Genomic DNA, 8,235 nt, shown 5'->3' on the forward strand with positions numbered 1-8,235 from the left:
TTGGGTTACACGCCATCACGATATTAGCGAGATTTTGGATCGTGACAGTAGGTCAATCCACAACTTGCTTCCAACAGTCAATAATAGAGATAATAGAAAAATGATAATATATACATAAAAGCATCACATGTAGTAATAGGTGTATATCGTACAAAAATATGAGGAAATGTAGACATGTTCAAATATATCAGTCAAGGTAGCAATATCAATTAACATAAGGAAAGAAATGTATCTCTGTGCCTGTGTGACCAGAATGTTAGCCCAATCCGACAACATCACCGTGATAACATGGTACCCTGTTCAAGCACCTCTCAGTCATACTCGTAGCACTCTCCCGGTGCCTAGCAAAATGCACAGAATCATCACACACATACACTTAGCACTTTATTGGTGCCTCGACACACTCTCGCCTCACCAAGCACAACTAAAGGTGCCTCACTCTCAGGTGATTCCCAAACTCCGAAGCGGCGGATCCAAGCCCAAGCAATGATCACATCAAAATCCACGATCAGTAATGTAAAGCCCAATATGGGGCCTCGGTGAGCATCGCCTCAAAATTAATACAACTCAGCACAATACAGGGCCTCGATGCAAGCGTCGCCTCACAAAAAAATATCACTTAGCCCACATGGGGCCTTGATGTAACATCGCCACACAACAATATATCCCAGCCCAGTATAGGGCCTCAATGCAAGCATCGTCTCGCAATAATATCAATATGGTTCAACGACCCAAATTATTCATTAATATCCTCAAGTCTCACCAAAACAACATCTCACAGTACCGATAATCAAATACCGCACGGAATGTACCATAAATTATCTCAAACTCGTGCCACACGAGGAAACCAATAATATGTGAGATAGTATAAAAAATATGCAAAGAGGCAGAGATATAGCACGAGGATATATTATCATGACTGAAAATATGACTACGGCTAAGGCAAATAGCTCAATCATGGAAATATGGCACTATAATGTCTCAAACAGTCAAGGAAATAGCCTAGACATGATTTCTAGCATAAATAATAGCTCACGTAGACGTTCAAGTAAAAAAAACAAAATCAAAGAGGCATGCTAGTAAATAAGGTATACAATAGCCTAAAGTTTACCTAGATCATGAAAAATTACGGTACACTCATATACGCATGTCACCTCGCATATATGACACTCCAACACATAACAAGTATCATGGCATAAATAAATACCATCAATCCAAGCCTAGGTAAGACACTTACATCAAGCGCACGAGAATCAATACTCCAAAATACACTTGCCTCTCAAATCTTCCTCCGAAAGGGTCAACTCTAACCAAAGAATGTCCAAACCAATCAAACATACTCAAAACTCATAATTTAACAATTAGAAACAAATCCTCAACTCCACACAAAAAGTCAACAAAGTCAACCCCCAGGTCCACGCGCTCGGATTCCGATAAATCTCGAAGATAAATATTACCCATAGCACCATGGACTCAAATATATAATTTATTTCAAATTCCATGCCCAATTTTTTGATCAAAACTAAAAAAAACCATTTTTAGGTTTTCTTCCAAAATCACACAATTTCAAACAATTTTCATGTTTAACTCCATATATAATTCATGTATTTAGCTCACAATGAGTAGAAATCACTTACTTTGTAATAGATGATGAAAATGCCCCATCAAAATCTCCTCAAAATCGGCTCCAAATAAGAGAAAAAAGATAAAATGAGCTAAGTCTCGATTTGCTAATTTATATACTGCCCAGGCATTACCCTTCGCGAACGCGGCATGTGCCTCGCGTTCGCGAAGCACAAATCAGCTTCTTCTCCAAAACTTTCTTCGCGATTGCAAGCTAGGAGTGCGAACTCGTTGCCTTACCAAGCCAACATTACACGAACGCGACCATGCCTTCACAATCGTGAAGGCCAAGCCTCCAGCTCCAACTTCTTCATCGCGAATGGGACCTCCCTATCGCAAATGCCGAGCCCCACGGCCTCAAGCCTTTGCGAACGCGAAGCATAAATGACCACCTGCTCAAATCCTTCATCGCAAATGCGTGCTTCCCACCGTGTTTGCAAAGAACAAACCAGAACCAGCAACCACCAGCAGCAAAACACTCTAACATGGTCTGAAACTACCCCGAAATACACCTGAGGCCCCCAGGACCCCGTCCAATCATACAAACAAGTCTTTATACCTTATCCAAACTTATTCAAGAGCTCGAAATGCCACGAATAATATCAAAATCAAGAATCGGTGATCAAAATCCTTCTCTGAACTTTTAAACCTTCAAACTTCGACGAGCGCGTCCGAATCGCACATAAACATTCTGGATCACAACCAAACTTCACACACAAGTTCCAGTCAACTAAATAAACCTATCCAAGGTCCTGGAACACCACCCGGAGTCCGATAACACCAAAGTCCACTCCAAGTCAAACTTAGCAAATTCAAAAATATTCAAAATGAAAACTTTTGACAATATACGTTGAATCGCTATCGGACCACCCGATACTTAACCCAAACATACGCCCAAGTTAAAAATCACCTTACGAATCTTTAGGAGCCTTCAAATCTCGATTCTGAGGTCGTTTACTTAAAAGTCAAACGTTGGTCAACTCTTCCCACTTAAAGCTTTCAAATTGAAAATTATTCTTCCAAATCAACTCTGAACTTGTCAAAAATCAAACCCAACTGCACATGCAAGTTAATATACATAAAGTGAAACTACTCAAGGTCTCAAACTGTCGAACGTCATGCTAGAGCTCAAAATAACCGGTCGGATCATTACACTTAAACTTCTATAAATGACACTAAGTGTTACAAGTCACTCTCGAACCTTCACGAAGCAAAACCAACCAACCCCGCATGTCACAAAATAACAAACACACATATAAAAAATATCAAATAGGGGAAGAGGGCTCAAATACTCAAAATGACCACTCAGGTCATTACAGAAGTCCCCCAACGCAACCAAGAAAAAGATAATTAGTAGTTGGAGAGAAGTGCTCCAACAATTGAAGGTTGAAGGAAAGTGCTGCAACAAATGAAGGTTGATGAGAAGTGCATCAACCATTGGGAGTTGGAGAGAAGTGCTCCAACAATTTATGGTTAAAGAGAAGTGTTTCAATAAAAAATTGAAAATTGTGAGAAGTGCGTCAACACGTGGAAGATTGGAAAGAGTACTCCAATACAACAAAATACGTATACAACTTTGAATTACGCAAGAATGTTAGAAAACTAATTTAAATTTGTAGTAAGATACCTAAATTATTTAGGATTTACTATTTGCTATTTGCTATTTTATTTAATTCATGTCTATACAGAATTTATAATCATAATTATATAGAAATAATTGTTCTTGTTTCTAGTTAAAATAAGTTTTCGTACTATTAAAATTAGAGGTATTGCTAGCTTAGTTTTGTGTGGAGAAGAAATAAAGTATTGTAGAGATCTTTTAGAAATTTGTAATAAAATATTTTTCTTCAGAGACAGAGGTGGATTTAGTGTACAAGTTATGGATTCAGTTGAATCCAGTAGATTTGACTCAGATTTTTCATGTGTTAAATATCCACTAAATTAACACAAATAATATATTTGGAACCCAATAAATCAAATGAGACTTGGTAGAATTTCAAGCTAGATCCCATTAAATTTCCATACTAGATCCATCTCTGTTTTGAGATACTTTGTTGATTCCTGAAAAGAATTAATCCTCTATAATGCATGCTTGGTAAAAAGAAAATTACATGCTTGACAATGCATTATATTTGTCAATTAGTGCACATATTGAATTAAGGATTCAAATAGCAATCACCAGTGGTTTCGGTACCTCGGTACCTTAACCTCGTTGCTTTATAAATTTTCTACAATGGGGAGATAATTGTTTTTCTACATAATTAAGTTACATAAGGTATCCAAATTAGTGGAATGAACTCATGATAAAACAAGGTGCTAATTGATGACCAAGTCTAGAAACATTACTGGTGAATGTAGAACTACAGATGTAAAGGTTTAGCCAGAGATATTTTGTCAAGGCACAAATTCCACCTTAAAAATCGTGACGACACCTAGTCTCTAAAACTAGGCAAGACTACAGATTAAAGCAACTTAACCATGAAATATATGCTGGAAAAATGTCATAACATAGCCGAAAAGGGAATAAAATAGTCATACATACCAAAATTCGTGTTACACCCCACACTTAAAATGAAGCTTGGTAAGTTTGACCCCTGATGCGGCCAATCGTCCAGTGGCACATATGGAGATAGAGGAGTCGAATTGGGACGGCACGTTTCAGTAGGCTAACGCCAGCTGGCTTGTCGAATGCTGTAAGCGGGGTGGGGCGACCCATTTTGCATGTTGAGCCAACGGAGTTCCCTATGTTTGGTACATGTATATAAAGGCAGTGAGGCTCATTCTCTTTCAATTTCTAGGAGCATCACTCACAACAACTACACCAGCACTCTTAAATCCCCTTTGATGTTTCAAAATAGACTAAATTGAGGCAGAAGATGGCTTTATTAATATTTGGCTTGAAGAAACTTGGAATCGCTGTTGTAACAGCTATCAACTGGTGGTATTGACTCCGAAGATTCCTATAGGCAAAGTTAACCATCATAGAAGTGTAGCTAGTTCTTCAACAAGGTATGTAAGGCAACTATTTTTCTTGGCATGATTTTGTGTAAGTCTCTCTCTCCCCCTCTAAAGGGCCTTATGTACTATAAGATTTTGGTTGTTCCGAGTCTCTCTCAATGACTTTGTTTTGTTCCTGTACCTTCTTACTGGTAGCATTTATTTTAAAGTCTAAAATATTTCCAGTTGGAATCCTGTAATCATAATGTATGATTCAGTCTGAGTTTAAACTTGTTGTTCCTTGAAACTGACATGCATTGCACTTATATATACATATATCTATTTTACTTTACCGAGTCATGCTATAGTCGGTCGGGTACGACACCTATTGTGCAACTACTGGTCAGTTGGGTACGATGAGGCATGATATGATATATTACTGATCCCTTGTATGGTCGGGTATTACTGAGTCCTCTACAAGGTCAGTGTTACATCTCGTACATTTCTACATTGGATTTGCCATAAAATAATTGACATAAGTTCAATGACAAGATTATTTTTGAGGTTATAAGTGCTTATGATATTTAAATCAAGTGATAAGCAAGTGTTGTGAAGGTCATAGGGTAAACAAATCGAAGGAAGTGAGTTTCGTTGATGTTTGATATTTTGGGATAAAGTACAGTACAAGTTATAATACTCCGTATTTATGAAATAGTGCTATATCACATGACCATGATAGTAAAGTATATGAAATATATTAGTATATAAGTGAATCGAGACCTAGAAATTATTGTGTGAATAATTGGTTAATGTTGGTATAAAGTCATGGAATATGAAATTAGTTATAAGTGGATAAGTGTCATTTGTATGAATCCACATGGAATCATGAGTATAAGGGGGGCTCATGACTAATCAACTTTATAAGGATTAAGGTGGCAGCAAGTAGGGAATTCAATATTGACTAGGCAAGTCTTGGAGCTAGGTAGCAAGATTAGGGAGTTTTGATGGCTTAGTCATCAAATTATTGGGGTGGATAAGTAGTTAAAATATTTGGATAGGCTTGACTTGGTAAGCCTCCCAACATGGCAGCCAAGGAAAGCTCAATAAATGACTCTTAAGTCATAGAGCAAGATGTTACATTTAGGAAATTGGTGGATAAGTTAGGTGGGAACATCACTCCCTACGTGGCAACAAGTAAAAATGACTCAAACATCAAAATGGTGACTCTTTGATTTATGGGATTAGGTGGCGGTTTAGGGGAATGGGCTGCCACATGGCATGAAGTTGGCCAAGGGTGGCACTAATTGTGCATATATAAGTCATAGCACTTAAAGTACATGGTTTACACGTGTAAAGTTTGGTGATGATTCATTAGGTATGCACCTAGAAGATTACATGCGTAGAATGGAAAAGAAGTCTTTAATGTTAGTAGTATAACATCCCGTACTTTAGTACTAGGATGTCACCACGTGGCTACATAGTAAGGAGCAACAAGTGACTAATACAAGTTATCATGGAGGTGGCATCTTTAAAGCTAATTAGGAAATTGTGGATAAGTATTGCTAGTAGTAGAACTAGATAAAGATTAGGTAGAATAAAGGGGTGGATACGTGTACAAATTAGTTGAGGTTATGGAATGGATGTCTAATTTTATTAGATGACCATGTGTCATAAATTAAGGAAAGAGTGGAGGGGGGAGGATACCATGTTTAGTTGTGGGAGAAAATATTTAGTGACTAAGCACTACTAGAGGTAAAGGTGGCATTCCTATAAATGGTGACTCTTGGTTTATGTGGCTAGGTGGTATCTTTAGAGAATTTTTGGGCATAAGTAAGCCACAAAAGTGGGGCCCATAACCCAATTTATAACAGATCTTCCTACATTATTAAGTGATATGTATTTACATAGCTAGCAACGAAATATCTCTCACTTTGTTTACTATATTCCACAATATTTTCTAGTCTTTCTAAGAAGGAGTGTTTGGTTCTTATTCAAAGATTTAAGAAGGAGCAAAAATTATTCTTGGAAAGCTCAAGTGAAAGTAGTTGATAATTTCTTCAAGTAAGGTATGTTAAGGCTATCCCTTCTTTTCTTTTAGCATGATCCAAGTAATGATACGTAAACGTAATGCTATTCCATAAATGGTTCTACTCTTAGTAGTTAAGGATGTCCATATTATTCATTCCGGTAAAGATATATTCAAGTATGTCTAAGTATATTCCTAAGTCTCTATTGAGGTATATGATAAAGATGTTAATGTTTATAATATAGTGATACATGCATCTTTACGCATTTACCACTGTGCTACGACCTGTTGGGCACACATGCATATTCATTTACCACCGTGCTACGGCCGGTTGGGCAGTTTCGCATTTACCACCGTGCTACGGCCGGTTGGGCAGTCATGTATATTCATTTACCACCGTGCTACAGCCGGTCGGGCAATCATGCATTTACCACCGAGCTACGGCCGGTTGGACAGTTATATATTTACCACCGAGCTACGGCCGGTCGGGCAGTCATGCATTTACCACCGCACTACGGCCGGTCGGGCAGTTACCACTGATCAGGTTGGCAGTCATGCATCATACGATATGGATAATAGTCTCAAAGAGAAGCATTATATATATAAGTATACTAAGTATGCATATACGGTGGCACTTCAGAGATTCAGGTTGATTCTTATATCTCTTTAATTAATGTTGACTTATGGATCTGTTTCAGTTCTGCCTTACATACTCAGTATATTATTTGTACTGATGTCCTTTTGTTGGGGACGCTGCATTCATGCATGCAGGTATAGATAATCAGTTTGACAAGCCCTCATAGTATACGAGGTCAGCATTCAGCGAAGGATCGGTAAGACTCCACCTTATTCGGAGTGTAACCGAGTCTATAAGTCATCGTGTCAGAGTTTTGCTACAGACTTATGGGTAGGCCGGTACTCTATCCAATTTGATGTTGAATAATCTTAGAGGATTTGTATAAAGAGGTTCATTTTGTACAGTATGTCAGAGGCCTTGACGGCCCATATGTATTCATGTTTTAAGAACGATTGTTTATTAATACAACGCTTGCCCACTTATATAGTTATATATTACAAGTTGTGGCCATGTTGGCCCATGATAGTTAGAAGAATAAAAATATGAGTTACAGAGTGGTTCGCTTAGGAAAGTACGGCATTGGGTGCCAGCCACGTCTCCCCAGGTTGGGGCATGACAGTCAGGTATGATGATGTGTGATGTGAGTCTACCGAGCCCTCTTGAGTCCGGGTAAGCCGAAGACCGAGTATAGCCGAGACCTCCTAAGGTCGGGTATGGAGTGATGTGTGATGTGAGGTTATCGAGACCTTTGTGTGGCCGGGTACGACCGAGTCCTCTCTGAGGCCGTGTATGTTGCGATATAATATTCCCCAAAGAGCGACTAAAGATATGTGTGTGTGTGTGTGTGTGTATAATAATTAATGCATGGCCCCAACGGGTGGATTGATTTTACAAAAGCTTGCATACACTCATGATTCATGGTTAATAGTTCCATAGATTTCGCCCCCGGTAGCTTGTGTTCGGTATTCAACTTGAAATCATGTATTCCTATCTCTTATGTTATGACTCTGAATTACATACTTTTCTAGTCTTACATACTCAATACATTTTCTGTATTGACGCCCCTTTTCTT

Source organism: Nicotiana tabacum, chromosome 23, assembly GCF_000715075.1.
Source record: "Nicotiana tabacum cultivar K326 chromosome 23, ASM71507v2, whole genome shotgun sequence".
NCBI lineage: Eukaryota > Viridiplantae > Streptophyta > Magnoliopsida > Solanales > Solanaceae > Nicotiana > Nicotiana tabacum.